This window comes from Gossypium hirsutum, chromosome D03 (assembly GCF_007990345.1).
Source record: "Gossypium hirsutum isolate 1008001.06 chromosome D03, Gossypium_hirsutum_v2.1, whole genome shotgun sequence".
NCBI lineage: Eukaryota > Viridiplantae > Streptophyta > Magnoliopsida > Malvales > Malvaceae > Gossypium > Gossypium hirsutum.
Genome location: NC_053439.1, coordinates 7,458,081 through 7,478,394, shown reverse-complemented (window position 1 = coordinate 7,478,394; position 20,314 = coordinate 7,458,081). Strand labels below are relative to the sequence as shown.

The 20,314-nt window shown below is 33.2% G+C and overlaps 1 non-coding gene across 1 annotated transcript; it reads left to right on the top strand.

Annotated features, from left to right (window-relative positions):
• Positions 1 to 14,598: 14,598 nt before the first annotated feature.
• LOC121215809 (small nucleolar RNA R71) lies at positions 14,599 to 14,705 on the top strand. Its single transcript, XR_005911782.1, has one exon. It is a non-coding gene; the product is annotated as a small nucleolar RNA R71 (small nucleolar RNA).
• Positions 14,706 to 20,314: the final 5,609 nt, after the last annotated feature.

Below are 20,314 nucleotides of genomic sequence, written 5' to 3'. Positions count from 1 at the left end.
AACTATGATATTTAGATTAATTTTTTAAGTTAAAGTTTAGTTTAGCCTAAAAAAAGATTTTACTTTTTATCCAAGCCTAGTTTACTTTAAGAAAGATAAATTTGAGCCCAATCCGGTCGCTCATATTCTGTTTTTTAAATTAATTTTATTTAATTTTTAAAATATATATATATATATATATAATGCACTAGATACACTAAAAAAGGTTAAAATAAAAGTTTTCTAATACATGAAAAATATATTAAAAAGTATTTATATTAAAAAACACTACTATAAATATAGTAAATGTTTTATTATATTAAAAAATAAATATAATAAATATTTTATTGTATTAAATATAATTTTTAAAATTTTATATTTCGGTTAGGTTATTTAGTTAGGTAATTTTTTTTTTTAGATTTGGGGTAATAAATTTGATTGTTATTGAATTAGTGATTTAATATAAATTTAAATACATATAATTATTATTTAATATATATAACTAATATAATTTCTTTTATAACATAAAATTTGAGCTAGACCGTCTCAGGTAAAAAAAATTTACTCAAAGCCTAACTCATATAAAAAATGAATATTAAATTTTATTTAAACCCATTTTTAAAGCGTCGTCCTTTATTAGATTGTCTTCATTCTTTATATTCTTCAAATTTTAATATTTTTATATTTAAAAAATCATTTTGATTCTTTTTTGAAGTAAAAATTCATTTTGATTCTTAAAAAAATATATAAAATGATTTTTTTAAAATTTATACCCTTTCATTATGAAATATCAGATATCGTATACTTAAAATTGCAAGAGAAAAACAATGTGTACTCACAAAATTTAAGGATACTCTCACTTCAATTATAGAAAAATGCATCCGAGCTGAAGTATAAAAGTGCACATAATTCTTGAAGTAATAAATAAATAAATAAAATTTATTGCAAAAATTAAATTATAGGGGATGTTTAAAAGTAATGTTTTTATTTGATAATAGATATGATTAAAAAATAAATGTTTAATGATAAATTTGGTCATTAACGTTTACATATTTTGTCAAAATGATTTTAATTGTATTTTTCATCCTTTTTTGGGCATCCATTTTTTTTGTTTTTATTTTCAAGCTGCTTTTTTTAACAAATTTGATGAAAGTACCGTTAAAAAAATTAACGGGAATGATGTGAAATATTTTTGATGAGATGCAATTTATTACTTAAATAACCCAATAAGATAATTACATGTGAAGAATAATAAAATAAATCATTCATGAAATTAAAAAAATAATAACTCTTAACTTAAAGAAAATAAATGTCCTAGATAAAAGGATCCTATGAAGCTTCATTGTTTCCTGGGATTGGCTTTGGTAGTGGCGGAACCAGGATATTAATCTTGGGGGGGGGGTCAAGCAAAAATTAGAAGTACTATGTAACAGTCAATTTAAACATACAAACAATCGATTTAAAAGAAGCAATATTCCAACATGACAATCAATTTAAACATATAAAAATATATTCAAAAGAAGCAGTATTCCAACAATTAAGATGAAATAGCTACTATTTGACTCGGTCAACTATTTTTTATTCTATTTTCATAGGAATGATCATTACTTCACAAGCTATCGTTTGACATAATTTTAAATAAAGTGACCAAAGTTTTCTTCCTCCAGTTCACTTTGGCCAAAACTTACTATAACATTATCTAACTATTTTTGTTTCATTTTTACACTTCTAACAAGTTAGAATCTGTCTCTTAATCATTTTCTATCCAAAAACATACATATTTCACTTAATTTTATAAGCTTCCAAGTTCCATCAATATCCTTTAATGGCAACTTTTAATATACGTAATAAAACAAAAAAACTATTGGTACATATATGTAAAACAAGTTTCAAATATTCAAAATCTATGAAAAGTTTGAAGGAAAACATACCTTAGACTTCAAATTTGGAGAAAAAATGATAAATAAGTTTTTTTTCCCTTCTTTTCTTGTTAAGCACCAATATGAAGAAGAAAGATGATAAAAGTCTCTTCATCTTTTCTTTTCTTTTCGTATATATATATTATTATATTACTTATAAAATATTATTATGTTAAGTAAATTATTAAATAAATATTAATTTATTATTATTTAACAAAAATATCATTCAAAAGTCATCATGAGTAATTTAGCTTCTTCAAGAAGATTTTCTCTTTATTTTTATCAAGAATAAATTTTTTAATATTATTTTTAATCCTATAAAAATATTGCAGGGGCCTACTTATATATTTAGGAGGGCTATAATATATATACAAAGGGGAAAATTGCAAAAATCTTAAACCTTAGGGAGCCTACTTATTTTTTTGGGAGGGCTATAGTGTAAATTTATAAAGGGCTAAATTGAAAAAATTTAAACTTTGGGGGGGCCATGGCCCCTTTGGGCCTCAACGTGGCTCAGCCACTGAATGTATGTTACCTTAACATCTCTCTTCTCAAGGCTTATGAATAACTCTTCCATGGCATGTATGCCACTACTATCAATGTCAATAACGGCTGAAAAAGAATATACCCGGAAAACAAAAAATAGAAGATAGCTTATGTGACATTTCGATGATGAGATACTGGACTCTGGATTGAGAACTTTCTTTTAGTTGTTCTTCTTCATCAGCCAGCCATCTCAAAATCCTGCAAGAAGTTTGCAGTTTGTCAATGTCTATACATCCTTTTTATTACTTCATGTATGTGGAAAAGCTAATGATGGTCACTAAACTAACTATAAATACGACAAAGGAAAGTGCACCTATCGAACAATAGTATAGCTATGGTGAGTAGGGAATATTGTATCCACGAGGACTAAAAGTACTAATAATTAACATCTTCTTATTATCTAGCCGACAAATTGGGATGATGTGTTTTAATCTAAAATTTATTAAACTAATCTAACTATGAACGCAATAGAGAATGAATCAAGGAAATAATCAAATATTAACTAATGAGACAGACAATACTCAGGAAAGAATTCACCTAGACTTCACCTATTATTATGAATCTGAATTAAACGATTTATTCAATTGTGTCTTGATCCGTAGAAATCCCTAAATTATGTTAATATCTCTTTCGAGAGTAAGAACAACTGATTCTAGGTTGATTAATTGAAATCTCTTTCTAATTAAAACCCCTATTGTCGCATTAACTCAATCTATGGAACTTTTCTATTAGATTTGACTCTGATCCGGTAGATTTATGTCGTCCTATTTCTAGGATTGCATGCAATTCCACTCAATTATGCTAGATCTACTCTTAAACAGAGACTTTTACTCCACTAAAATAAGCATATTAAACATGAATTAATATTTCAGGAATATTAAAACAAGAAATAAGCATACATAATTGAGAAAAAGAATCAAGTATTTATCATGTAAATCAGAAATCAAATAATAAAATTCATCCTCCCTAGGTATCTAGGGAATTTAGTTTATAATCCTGAATAGAAACATCTCCAAGTTAAAATAACCACAAGACATAAAGAAACTCAATAAAAACTTTAAAAGAAATTAAAAGGAGATCTTCGATCTTGATGGAGATCCATTTTCGAGTTGATTTCGATGGTGTTCTTCGAGTGTTTTTTCTGATCTTCTCTGATTTCCCCATTATGTCTTCTTCTAATGGGTATTTATAGACTTTAGAATGCTCAGAAACCTTAAAAATTAGGCTTTTTCATGTATTTGAGAAGTAGGGTGCTAAATTGACACGGATTGGCACATGGGCGTGTGTCTAGCCCATGTGGCTCATACAGGCGTGTGCCCAGCGTGTGGCTTCTAAAACAGCTCTATTTGTTTGATTTTGGCTCGTTTTCCACTCCTTTTACTCCCGAATGCTCTCTTGAGTATAAAAACATGAATTTAAAGGATTAGGAGCATCAAATTAATTAATTTGCATAATTAATCATCCAAAAATGCATTAAGAATGAGATTAAAATATGTTACTTTTATAGCTTATCAAATATCCCCACACTTAAGCGTTTGCTTGTCCTCAAGAAAAATCCTCAACTCACATTAAAATTAATCTTTCTCAACTTGTAATTCCCATAAATAATGCCTCAAAATAATTCACAAATAATCATGCATTGGCAATTCAACTAAAAGAGCACTAAAGTCTCAAACAACCCAAGCTAACATTTTTAAACACAAAAACATAGGTGTCTTCCCTTATCTCAGTAATTACCTTTAATTCAAAATTGACAAAAATCGACATCCTCACTAAAATTCACTCAAATCACTCAAAGTGTTTAAGGTTCAAGAATAAGCACTCAATAGTCAAACAGGAAAAGTCATTACCATAGCCTTGTGTGAAAATCAAATCTCCACCACTATAAAATGATATGATAAATCAAAAGGTCTTTAAAAGATTGTAATGGGGCTTAAGTTAAGGGTGTGGAGAAAGGCCAGAAAAGTTGGTTATAATTGAGATCAAATTGATAAATTGTAACACCCCTAACCCGAACCTGTCGCCGGAACAGGGTTACGGAGCATTACCAAAATTTATAAATCAAACAGACAAAAAATGTAAACATTTCATATCATATATCATTCATGTCAAGAACCAATTAGAATCATACATATTGTCCTTTATATGAGCCCTCAAGGCTCAAATTATGCATCAGAAACAAATCGGGACTAAATCAAAAACTCAATTTTTTTTTCAAAAATATTTAATATTTTCAACACTACAGGGGTCACACGTCCGTGTGGTCAGGCCGTGTGGCTCACACGGTCAAGGGACACACCCGTGTTTCAGACCGTGTCCAAAATTAAGGGTTTATTGACTTGGATCACACGGTCGAGCCACACACCCGTGTGCTAGGCCGTGTGAGCATACTGACTAGTAATATTAAGGTGCAGGGGTCACATGGTCAAGCCACACTCCTGTGTGCTAGGTCGTGTGAAAAATTTAAGCATACTAACTCATGCAAATTAAAAGATACAGGGGACACACGGGCATGTCACCTGGCCATGTGTCACACACGGTTGAGACACACGCCCGTGTCTCTGCCCGTGTGGACAAAAATAGGTCATTTTACAAGTCATATTTCTCACCCAATTTTGTGTCAACCTACAATCAACTTTGTGCTTTTTTACAAGTCATAATTAGACATAAAAAACAAGTCAAAATCAAGCTTTAAACATATAATATTGTCACTTACAATCAATATGCTTTTAGGCACCTTAGATATCATATTATAATAGGTATATTCATATTTTCAATATATTCATATGTATAACTAACTTATATGCATATTGGTTCCTAAAGTTTACCAAGCTAATTTGCATTATTTCTAACCAAGTCACTTACCCACCAAAACATACCATTTGATGCCAAAATGTATTTCAAATACTAACATATTTAGTTATATATATACCTTACATATCATGGTACCGATTCATGATCAATTCATTGCATCCCAAAACACATGTATATAATGCACTTTTATCTAACATTTAACATTTCACCATACAACCATAAACCAAACCACACATCAAACATTTAAGACAAATATGCACTAAACCAATATGTGTCAAAACACAAGCCAAATAAGTGGCTAATATTAACAAAACTCATATAGGCCAACATTAACCAGAATACCTATACATGCCTTTATAACCAAATCAAAAAATTTAAAAGTACCGATAGAACCGATAGATTGTGTGATATAACTCCGACAAAATTCCAACCCGATCGAGCTTCCGATAATCTGAAAAGTAAAGGAAAACAACTACACAAGCAACGAATGCTTAGTAAGCTCATACAAACTTTAATCATATTAATTTATTTCAAATATGAAATCTATATGTATCAAGAATAACCCAATATTGATACCATAAAACTCGTGAAGCTATATTCATCAATTCACAAGGTGAATAGTATCACTTATACATATTATCCCAAGCTTAGTAGGATTTTATATAACTTTAACTCTTCCAAATTTCTTTATTTTCATTTGTATTTATTTACTTTCCACACTTATTCCATATTCATGACACACAAGTCATAAACATATCATTCAACCATGGTCACAAGCTAGTGCATTTAACCAAAGCCTTTTTCGAATTGATCACATGATAAGTTATTTCATAAGAAATTGCATAATTTAAACCTTACCACTTTTTCATGAGAACTAGCATATTTTCACTTAAATACTTACCAATTTAATGCATCTTATAAATAATCATATTACCATTCAACCAATAGCTTGATACTTGCCTAAGCATCAAGCAACAACACTGGTTAGTGTATTTGTACATATTACATATAAATTCAACATTGATAAACTTATTTTCTCGACATGTCACACTTGAGTTTATTACTCGTCTCAACATACATAATTTTCTTGTATCAACATATCAAAGATAGTCACATATTTACATGTCATGATACATATCATTCTCTTGTCGTTTCTTTATAAACATAAATCATTCATTTCATTATATCAATATTTCATGTATCATCATTTTCATGAATTTCATGTATATTTATTCCAGTAACAGTTCATAATCATGAATATACCTAATTATCAGGAAGTTTCATATACATGTATTTTCCATGTCATGTTTCAATGTATCAATTAAATATCATTTCCATGTATTTCAGGTATATACCGGTAATAGTTCATTTCGAACTCATGTTATCTCATATCAGAACTTTGCCCGTTGAATTATTTAAAATATCGATGGATACAAAGGTAGTACACATGAAGTGTATAAATCTAAAATCCATCAATTCATATTCAGGGGTACTCATTAGAGCACATAATCAGAAAGTACTCTCTCGAGCCATATAATAGGAAGCTCATGTGAGCCATGTAATAGGAAGCTTATCCGAGCTATAACAGGAAACTCATAAGAGTTTAGAATAGAAAGCTCATGTGAGCTTAACGGGTAACTCTGAAGAGCTATTATCAAGAAGCTCCGAATAACCATATATCAGGAAGTTCAAGCGAGCCATAACGGGTAGCTCATGAAGTGCCATATATAGGGACGCTCATAAAGAGCTGCGGTATGTCTGCAATACACACAGGATCAATATTGATCATATAAAAGGACGTTCATAAAGAGCTGTGGTATATCCGCAACACATGCAAGATTAATACCGATCGGGATGCTCGCAGGAACCATATAACAGGAAGCTCGAGATGGCTTATAACAGGACGCTCTTTCGAACTATGATGTGTCCGTAACATATGCATGACAATATCCAATACGAGAAATCATGTATCCATCGAATTTCATTATTCAAACGGGATTTAACATTTATCAAGCTTTGTTGAATATGTAGTCAATTTCATACATATAGCAATTACACAAGTCATATGTGCAACATTCAATTCAATCATATAAATATACACACAATTTAGTTACATGAACTTACCTGGCTAAATTGCAGAAATACAAAGATTCAAAGGTATTTTGGTAATTTTCCATTTTCCTCGATTTTTCACCCGATCTTGATCTAAATTAATAATTTCATTCAGTTTATTAATTTAGACGATAAAAAAATTCATTTCCTGCAAATTTGAAATTTTTACAAAATTATCCCTAAAATTTTACTTTTATTCAATTTAGTCCCTGAACTCAAAACATGCAAATTAACCATTTTTAACAAAAAATAAAGCTATCCAAATATTCATGACATTCAATAAAACCCATTTTTGCAATAAATTCACAACAAAATCTTGTATTTTTACCATTTCAACAATTTAGTCCCTAATCGAGAAATTCATCAAAAATCACTTAATAAAATACTTTTAATTAAAAACTAATATCTCAAATTCATCATTTAACATCAAGAATCATATATATTCATCAATGGAAACATCCAAAATCTTTAACAAAATAAAAAACAAAGGTAAGGTTTAATTGGACTTAATTGTAACAATCTTAAAAATATAAAAATTACAAGAAAAAGGCAAGAACTAGACTCACATGCAGTAAAAATATGCAAAACCAGCTTAAAAGATCTTTCCCATGATTCACTTTATTTAATTATGAAGAAGAATGGCCTAGAAAACTTTAGAATCCATTTTATTTAATTTTAATTTCATGAAATGTACAATTTTGCCCTTGATTCACTTTATTTTTATTTATTTCTCTGCTTGTGCAGCATCATGCCTTTACTTTAGGCTTAATTGCTCCTTAAGTCCTCCCTTATTTATTTATCAAGCTATTTAATCAATTATTTCCTATAATTCAAAATTTTGCACCTTTTTCAATTTAGTTCTTTTTAATTAATTAACTATTAAAACGTTAAAATTTTCTAACGACACTTTAATACCACCTTAAAGACACTCTGTAAATATTTTTAAATATTTACGACTCGTTTTATAGAAACGAGGTCGCGTTACCTCATTTTCTAAAACCACTTGAACTAGGTTTTATCACTTGAACCTAATAATTTATTACAAGACATAAGTTATTAATACAAGAATCTCTTTAAAACCATATTTGACTCATAAATATTAAATAATAAAATTTATGAGTTTACTCACCAGATTTGGTGATCTCGAACCACTGTTTCTGACACCACTGAAAATCGGACTATTACATAAATTACCAAACTAGAAAAAATAAACAAGTGTTGGGTTAAAAACAATTACATCAATCGAGAACTATTCAAGAATAAAAATGAGCTTCTTCTCAAAATATGAATTTAACTGTTCAAGCTCAACCAACATAGAACTAAATAATAATCAATATTATTATTTTTTGATTTTTTGATTTATTTATCTAGAACAATCAAAAATAATTTTGCAAATCAAACAAAAGAGCATAGTTAAGCAACTAACCAAATCAAATCTCGATAAAAAGAGAGTCAATAAAACGGGAAAAAGTCTCAATGAAGAGATGAGTTATGGGATAACATTAATGGGTAAATAAAGAAATGGTGTGTTAGGCTCAACGAGGTTCACTAAGGTTTAATTAGAAGGTAGGTTTTTTATAGGATAAGTGGGTTAAAACCTAAGTGCCTTCATCATCCCAATAAATCAAATCAAATGTGTGGTCTCGACATGTATAATCGAAGCAAGTTCTAGAATAACAAATCAGGTTGACACACTCATAACCAATAATAAAATGAGCAAGAAAGATGTATGCTCTAAAGGCTCAAAATCTCACAAAAATCATGATTTTTGATGTCAAACTTGTAAATCTCAAACTTCAAAATAATACTTCAATTTAGGGAAACAACCAAAAAAATTTTAATTTTTTAAAAATAACTTATCATTCTTGATTATCTGATGTATTAAAGTTTAAATCAATCAATACACAATTATCGACAAATTAATCTAAAACACATCAACAAAAATTCCAAATCGATAAAAAATCTTTTTAATGGAAGTATGAGAAAATTACTTAAATACAAGACATAATTCAGGGATTTTTCTAATAATCATATAAATAACCTCCCCACACTTAAGATGTACATGGTCCTTAATGTATAAACAAATATAATCACATTATAAGCAGAATAACATAAGAAAGGAAGAAAACGAAAATTGACATGAATATTGGATGAAATTGCCAAAATGGTGAAAAGCGGAATTGTAGACAAATCTAGATGTAGTGCATAATTTTGAGCAAACTAATAAGAAAATAAACACAAATAGTGAATAAGATTAAAAGGTTACTTACTCGATTAAAAACAACCATAAAGATAAAAAATATAGTTCAAAAGATAAGAAACAAAATAAGTTTAGGGAAATAACAATAAAAAGAACTAAAAATAACAATAAACATAAACATAAAAGAAAAATAGAAAGAACGCTAAAAAGAAAATAAATAAACTCAATGGTCCTAATCGTCAGAGGCGGTGGTGTCGTAAGTTGCCTGCGCTGACGAGGATATACAGAGGTGCTGACAGATCTACTGCAATGTCGCGTCAATACTGTCGAGCTTCTAAAAGCGATACTGCTCAAATCAAGGGAACCGCTCGGAGAAGTCCTCTAAGGTAGTAGCAGAAGAAACAAGACTGTGACTCAAATGTGGAGGATGAGGTGGGTCCTTGTGATGGAAAGGGATATCATCAGTGAATTCCTTGGGATCATCCTGAGAGTCAGAAAGAGATAATCAATATTGAGGAGGATCCACTCCACGAATTCGCTCGATCATCCTCATATGGGTAATACTCGATATTCCTTGTGGGGACATCTGGCCAATAAGTGTAATCGAGAAGGACTGCTTCGGCGTGTCGGTGGTACTGACGACTCCGGTGCTCTCTTTCCTACCGGTCAATGTGTGAGCCAAGAGGGCATGAATATACCATAAGGTCGGAGGGAGAGAAGTCGCCTTCGAACGAATCGCGTCATAAGGTCTCGTACTTCCCGTGAGATCTACCAAACAAAGAGATGACGAGTAGTGGATGTGCCGATGTAGGCATAGAAAGTTCTCAACACTCATGAACTCTTTAGTGTAAAGTCTTAAGGTCGCGCCAAACTCTGGGATACTCATATGTCGTGCCATTCTACCGGGTCTATAAGTGATGGTGCTTGGCTCGTGGGTCTTCATCACCTGCTGTAGAGTAAATGTAGAACAGAACTCCAAAGTCAACTCCATGTATGTGGGCTCAACAATAAAGAAAAATCGGTCCCACGAAGCTGTGGCAATGATGGCGCGCACACTATCTGCTAACTGGACTTGCTCTGAAGCGGCCCAATCAATACAATGGCCTAACTCAAGTGGTCGCAATCAAAGAAGCTGATATAAGTCCTCCTGGGGACCCGGTGAAAATCATATGAATGGATGGCGGGTATCAGCGAAAGCACCCGAAGAGAAGGGTGCACCCAAAGTCCTCAGCTTTTTTGAAGCGGGAACGACGACCTTGGACTTGCCTCTAGTGTTCATCATGGTGTACTTGAAAGATAGAATAATCTAATATCAGTAAAACAAGAATAGAAATATCACCAATTAAACAAATAGAGGGGCCTACGAATAAACGTGAAAATAATAAAAAATTACGATTCTAATTATCTTAATGTGATGAATATCAAAAATAAAAGTGGCCTAGATAGATAATCCATTCCTAAAATCATATGTACTAATACCCAAGCATGCAAAAACTAAGGACTAAAGTTATCAAATAGGCATACTAAAGCACAAAGAATAATACAGGCATGGAACGAAAATAGATAGGACGAAACGAAAGCTAATACGAACGATAATAATAATACTAATAAAATAAATTAATATGGAAAAGAAATAATATTAAAATAATAAATGAAACCTAATGACAATGAAAACTAAAGTCAATAATAAAAACCAGAATAATAAGAATAATAAAGTAATAACAAAAAAAATAAATATGACAATAATAATTAAAATAAAACTAAAACTAATAGTACTAAGAACAAAAGAATATCAGGAAGAATAATAATATTAAAAATAGTAATAAGTATAATAAATAAAAGTAATTAAATAAATGAAAATACAAAGATTAAGGGCCAAATAGTGGATATGACGGTGGTCAGTGGTCGAAGTTGAGGGACGGTATTTGGTGCTGGGGGGCTGCGCACGGTGCGAAGAAGAGGAAAGGGTTATAGGGGAAGGGCACGAGATAAAGGGGAAAGGGGGAAGGAAAAGGGGCGACGAGGAGGGGCTTTGGCTCAAAAGTGGGTTGGTTTGGTCGGTGATTAGAGGCGTAGGGGTCGAGATGGTGAGGGGAAAAGTGGAGGGGACGGGCGCAGATGCTCGATGAGGGAAGGAGAAAAGGGGTCGTGTATGGCTCACGAGATGAGGAAGGTAGGAAGAAAGGAGAAAATAAAGAGAGGGCATGAAGGTGGTGGTGCGATGAAGTGGCGATTGATCTGGCGAGGAGAAATGATGTTCGGAATTGGCCGGAGTTGCAAGGGAAGGTTGACGGTGGCTAGGCTGTTGAGGGTGGGAAAAAGATAAAGTAAAAGGAAAGAGATTAGGGTTTGGGGTTAAAAAGGCGACACGGTTATGTGAGGCCCGTGTTGGGCCACACGGTCGTGTCACTCACTTGTGTGGTTCCTTTTTAGCCTGTGTGCATTTTAGAATACGAGCCTAGTTTTCAGACGACCTGGGACACACTCATGTGTCCAGGCTGTGTGGCATAGATGGCCGTGTCGCACGGTCGTGTGTGATCTCCTTCACTTCTCCCACGCCTGTGTGAGGGCCCACACGCTGGTATGGCTCGGTCGTGTCCCGCACACGGCCATCTCTCTTGCCCATGTAACTCTCTGACTTCAAATAAAATAGAAAAAATTAGCTCCAAGACTCACACGGCCTAGGACACGCTCGTGTAGACTAATTTAGGTCGTGTAACCTTTGATTTTTTAAAAATAAGTCCCAAGATCTACACGGACAAGGACACGCCCGTGTGTTCAGGCCGTGTGGGTCACATGGCCATGTCGCTAGGCCATGCAACTCACTGTTGAACCCCTTATTGTGCACACAGTCCGGATATGCCCGTGTGTCTAGGCCGTGTGGTCAAAAACATTTTTTTAAAAAAATTAATTAGTTTTAAAATAACATGAAATAAAATTAAAAGAGTTAGCAATGTTAACACTAGGGTTGTCTCCCGAGAAGTGCTTATTTAAAATCTAAGCTCGACTTACCTTATGCACGTGCAGTTAATGTGGTTCGTGGAGCCGAAGCTCCTCTTCTCGCTATCAATTCTATTATTAAAATAAGGCTTAAGTTGAGTATTATTTACCTTAAATGTGTCAAATTCAGAATGATTTACCTCGACTGTATCGTAGGGAAAGATGTTCAATACAGTAAAAGTGTTTGATCCGTTAGCATCAAGCTCCAAAGTGGCAATTTTTGGATCCGTTTTATGTGGCAGTACCTTGTCCCCAACCTTAAATTGGTTCATCACGTTTAGATGCTCATTATGGCATTGCTTTGGCTCTTTATCGTGTATTCTTGATTTCTCCTTGACATGTGTTCACCATTCATCTAGTTCATCGATTTGTAACACTCGTTCACCATAAATCATTCTGTTTTTGTCGCATGGACTAAAACATGGCTCTATTACATTTTTTCGAGGGGTTTCCTGCAAAGAAGGTTGAGCCACATGGTTACTCACATTAACAGAACTTGTAAAATCATCTCGATCATTAGATGTTCTAACAGAATCACGAGCTTGGGGAGTATTCATTTCGTCACCTACACGAAGTACTAATTCACCCGTACCAACATCAATAATTGTCCTAACAATTGCTAAAAATGGACGACCTAGAATCAAAGGTATGTCATTATCCTCATCCATGTCTAAAACGATAAAATCAACTGGGAATATGAATTTATCAATTTTTACAAGTACATCTTCAATAATAACCCTAGGAAATCTAATGGTTCTATCTGCTAATTGAATACTCATCCTAGTTTGTTTGGGTTTCCCAAGACCTAGTTGTTGAAACATTTTATAGGGCATGACATTAATACTAGCCCCTAGATCAGCTAAGGATTATAAATATTCAAACTACCAATTAAACAAGGAATAATAAAACTCCCAGGATCTTTCAGTCTGTTGGGTAGTTTATTTTGCAATATGGTCGAGCAGACTGCATTTAGCTCCATAGTCGACGAATCATCTAACTTCCTTTTTTTTGCCAAAAGCTCATTTAAAAATTTGACATAATTGGGCACTTGCAAAAGAGCTTCAACAAATGGTAAGTTAATATGTAATTTTTTCAAAAGTTTAAAAAATTTACCAAATTTTTCGTTCGTGTGGTCTCTCTTCGTCGAGTTAGGATATGGAACTCGACGTTTATATTCTTTGGCAACCTGCTTTTGTTTATTCTGGCTTACCTCAACCTTATTGTTATTTACGACAATTTCTCTCCTTGGTTCTTGTTCAGATTCAACTAACCATTCTTCATCTCGCATAGTAATTGCATGAAGCTGCTCCCTTGGGTTAGTTTCGGTATTGCTAGGTAAACTACCTTATGGTCTTTCTGAGGTTAGTTTAGCAGGTTGACTGATTTGATTCTCGAGTCCTTGAATTGACGCTTGTTGATTTTTAAGTACTGCTTCAGTGTTTTGGAAGCGGGTTTCACACCGAGATAAACTTCATCAACATCTCCTCGAGGTTTGACTTTTTCTCTTGCTAGTAAGGTTGTTGTTGGAAGCTCGGAGGGGGTTATGCTCTTTAATTTCCTTGACCACCCCAAGGGAAATTGGGATAGTTCCTCCAACCTGCATTATAGTGGTTACGATAAGTGTTATTTTGAGGCCTATAATTATTACCCATATAATTAATTTGTTCGTTCTTTGTGCTAGGAGCGAATGGTAGACATTCTAGATTATTCATTCCTCCTCCATTTGTATCGCATTGCATTACCGGATGTACCTGCGTAGAAACATATAAACCATTAATTTTCTTATTTAATTGTTCTACCTGATTTGATAACATGGTGTCTGCATCTAAATTGAAAACATCAGCTACTTTCATCTGTTTCGTTCTCGTAACTTGCCACTGATAATTATTCAGTGACATCTCCTCAATAAATTCATAAGCCACTTCGAGTGTTTTATTATTTAGAGTTCCACCGGCTGCTGCATCGATCAATTGTCTAGTTGAGGGATTCAAACCGTTGTAGAAAGTTTGAACCTGTAGCCATAGAGGTAACCCATGGTTAGGGTACATTCTCAATAAATCCTTATACGTCTTTCATGCATCATATAATGTTTCTAAATCAATCTGCATAAAGGAAGAGATGTCATTCCTCAACTTGGCAGTCTTAGTCGGTGGAAAGTACTTTAGTCGAAATTTCTCTGTCATTTGATCCTATGTAGTGATGGAATCTCATGGTAAAGAGTTCAACCACTGTTTAGCTTTGTTCCTTAACAAGAAAGGGAATAACCGTAGGCGAATGGCGTCATCAGTAATGCCATTAATCTTGAAAGTATCGCAGGCGTCCAAAAAATTAGGCAAAAGACTATTTTGATCTTCGTCTTTCAAACCATCGAACTTAACAAATTGTTGAATCATCTGAATAGTGTTTGTCTTCAGTTCAAAATTATTTTTAGCAATAGTGGGGCTCACAATACTCGAATCAGCCCTAGTTAGAGTGGGCTTAGCATAATCTTAAATAGTACGAGCAACAGGATCTGGTTTTACAGGATTTGTAGCAATTGCAGGAGGTAGCTGATTATTCTATTTATCACTCATCTCCTTAGTAATAATAATGTCCTCTTGTTTGTCTACTATATTCTGTCGAATTTGCCTTGCTTCTCTACTATTTCTACGAGCTGTACTTTCAATTTCACTGTCAACTAACAATGGTCTCGACAGGTTTCTTCCTGTCATAAACTAGAAGAACTTGCCAGAAGCAAATACAAATAAATAAATTAGAATTTAAAAATTAAATTAAAAACAAAAATAAAATGCAATAAAAATAAATGACTAAATTAATAAAGTCAAGTGTTCTTAATATTTTAGTCCCTGGTAACGGTGCCAAAAACTTGATGGTCATTAAACTAACTATAAATACGACAAAGACAAGCCACCTATCGAACAATAGTACAGCTATGGTGAGTAGGGAATATCGTATTGGGGTGATGTGTTTTAATCTAAAATTTACTAACCTAATCTAACTATAAACGCAAAAGAGAATGAATCAAGGAAATAATTAAATATTAACCAATGAGATAGACAATACCCAGGAAAAAAATCCACTTAGACTTCACCTATTATTATGAATCTAAATTAAACGATTTATTCACTTGTGTCTTGATCTGTAGAAATCCCTAGATTATGTTAATATCTCTTTTGAGAGTAAGAACAACTGACTCTAGGTTGATTAATTGAAATCATTTTCTAATTGAAACCCCTATTGTCGCATTAACTCAATCTATGGATTCCCCTATTAGATTTGACTCTAACACGGTAGATTTATGTCGTCTTATTTCTAGGATTGCATGCAACCCCACTCAATTATGCTAGATCTACTCTTAAACAAGGACTTTTGCTCTACTGAAATAAGCATATTAAATATGAATTAATATTCTGGAAATATTAAAACAAGAAATAAGCATACATAATTGAGAACAAGAATCAAGTATTTATCATGTAAATCAAAAATCAAATAATAAGATTCATCCTCCCTAGGCATCTAGGGAATTTAGTTCATAGTCCTGAATAGAAACATGTCCAAGTCAAAATAACCACAAGAAATAAAGAAACTCAATAAAACTTTGAAAGAAATTAAAAGGAGATCTTCGATCTTAACGGAGATCTACTTCTGAGTTGATTCTGATAGTGTTCTTCGAGTGTTTTCTTTGATATTCTCTAATTGCCCCATTATGTCTTCTTCTAATGTGTATTTATAGACTTTAGAATGCTTAGAAACCCTAAAAATTAGGTATTTCTGTGTATTTGGGAACTAGGATATGAAATCGACACGAGCTGCTATATAAGCGTGTGTTTAACCCGTGTGGCTCACACGGGCGTGTGCCTAGCCCGTGTGGGAATGGCCAAGTTGTATGACTCCTGAAAACAACTCTATTTGTCCAATTTTGGCTCGCTTTTCACTCTTTTCACTCCTAAATGCTCCATTAAGTATAGAAACATGAACTAAAGGATTAGGAGAATCAAATTCACTAATTTGCATAATTAATCATCCAAAAATGCATTAAGAATGGGATTAGAATAGGTTACTTTTATAGCTTATCAGCTAACTTTTCTTTTACATAGTTGGAGTTGGGAAAGTAAATTGCAGAATCAACTCTAACAATGAGTATGCCAGGAGCTTTCGTTGCAACTAGATATTGAGACCTGTTACGACAACAAAATGGATCATTTAGGTGGATATGTGTGGAAAATCAATCAAAAACATAGAGTATGTCCATAATCTACTTATGTTCCTCATAGCTATTAGAAGGTCGATCTCGATGGAAAAGAAAACGACACCAAAGAAGGCACTCATACAAGCAACAAAGTCGAACTTATTAATCTTCCATATTAGGGTCATTGCTTCAATGTCTACTAAGCTAATCACTGTAGACATAATGATGGAAGCAAGTATTGCATTTGGAGTGTACTTGAATAATGGAGTTATGAGTTCCAATGTTAGTAGCACAACAGAGGACATCACAATATTAGATACGGTAGTATTGCATCCAGCCATGTAGTTTACTACCGAGCGAGAGAAGGATTCTGCATGAGCATGTAGATGATTAAAATATTAAATAGAGAAACCAAATTAAAATAGAAATATTAAATCTAAAAGGACTAAAAGTTTAAAACAATTCTTTTATATAATAAAATCATTAATTCACACCCACATTTAAATTTGATCATGTAAATTATAAAAAAAATACTACTTTACAAAAATTAAATTATATAAAAAAACTTTTTAAGAAAATTTACAGTCAACACCTCAAATCCCTAACAAACATTTAAAAAAAATAAAAACGGAAGCCTCGGTTCTAAGATTAAAAAGTTACCATGGGTAAAATTATATAACCAGAGAAAAACAAAACTAAATAGTTTGAATAAGATAAAAGTTTTGCACTTCAATATGATATAGGAATCAAAGTTAGGTATGGATTAGAACTCTGAATATATATATAAACAGGCACTAGTTTATTCATACTAAATTTTTTTGTTAACAAATTTGTCATTGCTAAAATAAGTATCGAAGATGTCCGAGCTAAAGGGTAAAGAGAAAAGTTGATTATGGTGACCGTTCATGGCTGGAGCTGTTGGTGTTGAAGCTTCTACTTCTAGTGAAAACGAGAAGCTACAAAAATTAACTCAGATAGTATTGCCCAAGTTTGTGGCTCGTCTAGTAACGGAGATGGAGAACAAGATGATGGTTGAGAAAGAGGGTCTCAAATCTTGTCATGAAGTTGGAGTTGAAGAAGGAAAACAAGATTACTTGATCGGCAAGCAAAAGAAACAAAAGACAAGCAGTAACAGAAAGAAGATGCAGAAAATTAATAACCAAAGAAATAGAAAAGATCTAAAAAATTTTATGGAAATGGGTTTGGAACCACCTCCGAATATGCCACAAGTATTCAAGGATTGCATCCAAGTCTTAGGTGGAAGTGAAATAAAGCTTGTTATTCAAAAAAAATTTCAGGTTACTTATTTGAGGCCACAACAGAATCGTTTGTCAATATCTTTGAAACTAAATAGATGTTCATTCCTAAATGAAGATGAAGAGAGAATGTTTAATGCCAAAAGATAGATGCCAGTAACTTTTGTAAAACCATGTCTTAGTGTATCTACGATGAACTTGACCAAGTGGAGCATCAGATCTAGCCTGTCATATATCATAAATGGAGATTATAGTAAAGTGTTGAAAAACAACAGGAATAGTCTAAAGCCAAACAAGGTGGTTCATATTTGGCCGTTTCGTGTCCAACCAAATTTGGATATCGATTTTTCCTTGATCAAAGTTGTAGACGGAGAAGATGGCCTTAGAGCAGATTAATTTAGTTGATAGGGTGCATGCACTGATAGCTACAGATTAATGGAACCATTTATTTTCCATCACCAAGCCCATCTACTCAGAGCTTACCCTCATTTTTCGTTCGACATCCCTCTTACAGCACGTGATGTTGAGCCATGATGAGCTGCACACTATTTCTTTCAGACTTGACGGTACGACATGTTATCTTAGCATCCCAAAATTCGGAGCTGCCTTAGAATTCTGTTATGAGGAGTTCATGAGTGCTGAGGGGTTCCCTACCTTACACCAGCACATCTATTATTCGTCATCTTTATGCTGGGTAGAACTTACTACTAGTACAAAGTCATATGACCTGAGTCGGTCGAAGGCGACTTCACTACCTCCGACCTTGAGCTATATCCATGCCATTTTGGTCCACACATTGACTGTTCGGAAGGAGAGCACTGGGGTCATCGGTACATTTGACACTTATTCTTTGTAGAGCATGGCGACGGGGCGCACTTTTGATCTTGCTTACTTCATCGCCTTTGCTTATTGCCACTAAATAAAGCGTAATAGGAAGGGTCCTATCTACTTAGGCCCTTATGTGTCTCGCCTCGAATGACATTTTGGCCCCCTCGACACTTTGAAGCAGTCTTCCTCCTTCACACTAGTTGGACAGATGACCCCGCAGGGATTATCGAGTATGATTCATATGAGGATGATCGAGCGACAACGCGAAGTGAGTCCTCCTCAATACAGATTCTCACATTCTGATCCTCAGGGTGAGCATGAAGACTTCACTGATGATGTCCCTTTCCACCATGAGGATCCACCTCATCATCCACCTCTGAGTCACCCTACTACTACCCCCGCTGCAACAGATCTGTCAGCATCTCCATATTTCTTCTACTGAGCCTACAGCTCACGATCCCGATGCCTCTCACGATGAAGATCACTAATTTGCTTTATTTATTTTCTTTTTAGTTTTATTTTTATTTTTGCTTTTAGTTGTTTGGTTTTTATTTTCTTAGACTTTAGTTTATTTTCCTTTTGAGCTATGTTTTATTTTGATGGTTATTTTTATTTGATTTTGCAACCTCTTAATCTGATTTATTATTCGTGTTTATTTTCTTATTAGTTTGCTCGGAACCATACACTACATTTTGATTCTACCTACAATTCTGATTTTTACTATTTTGGCAATTTCATCCACTTTCAGGGTAGTTTTAGTTTTCTCCCTCTCTTATGATATTGTGCTTATTCTGTGTTTATATTTGTTTGTACATTAAGGACAATGCACATCTTAAGTGTGGGGAGGTTGTTTATATAATTATTCGGAAATCCCTGAATTATTTATTATATTTAAGTAATTTTCTCATACCTCCATTAGAGTGAATTTTTATTGATTTGGGATTTTTATTTATATTGTTTCGAATTAGTTTTTAGATATTTGTGCATTGGTTAATTTAAACTTTAAGACATGAGAAGGTCAAGCATGATAAGTTGTTTTTCAGAAATAAATGTTTTCGGTTGTTTCTTGAATTAAGGTATTATCCTGAAGTTTTATTTGCAAGTTTGACATCAAAACCATGATTTTGTGAGCTTTTGAGCCTATAGAACATACATTTTTCATGCTCATTCTATTATTGGTTATTAGTGTGTCAACTTGATTTTTTATTCTAGAACTTTCTTCGATTATGCATGTCGAGACCATACCTTTGATTTGATATTCTGAGATGATAAAGGCACTTAGCTTTTAACCCACTTAACCTATTGAATGAACCCTTAGTGAACCCTGTTGAGCCTAACACGTTTTCTTTCTTGATTAACCTGTTAATGTTAACCCATAACCCATATTTTCGTTGTAAAATGTTCCCATTTTATTGACTCCCTTTTTTGTCAAGATTTGACTTGGTTAGTTGCCTAACTATGTTCCTTTGTT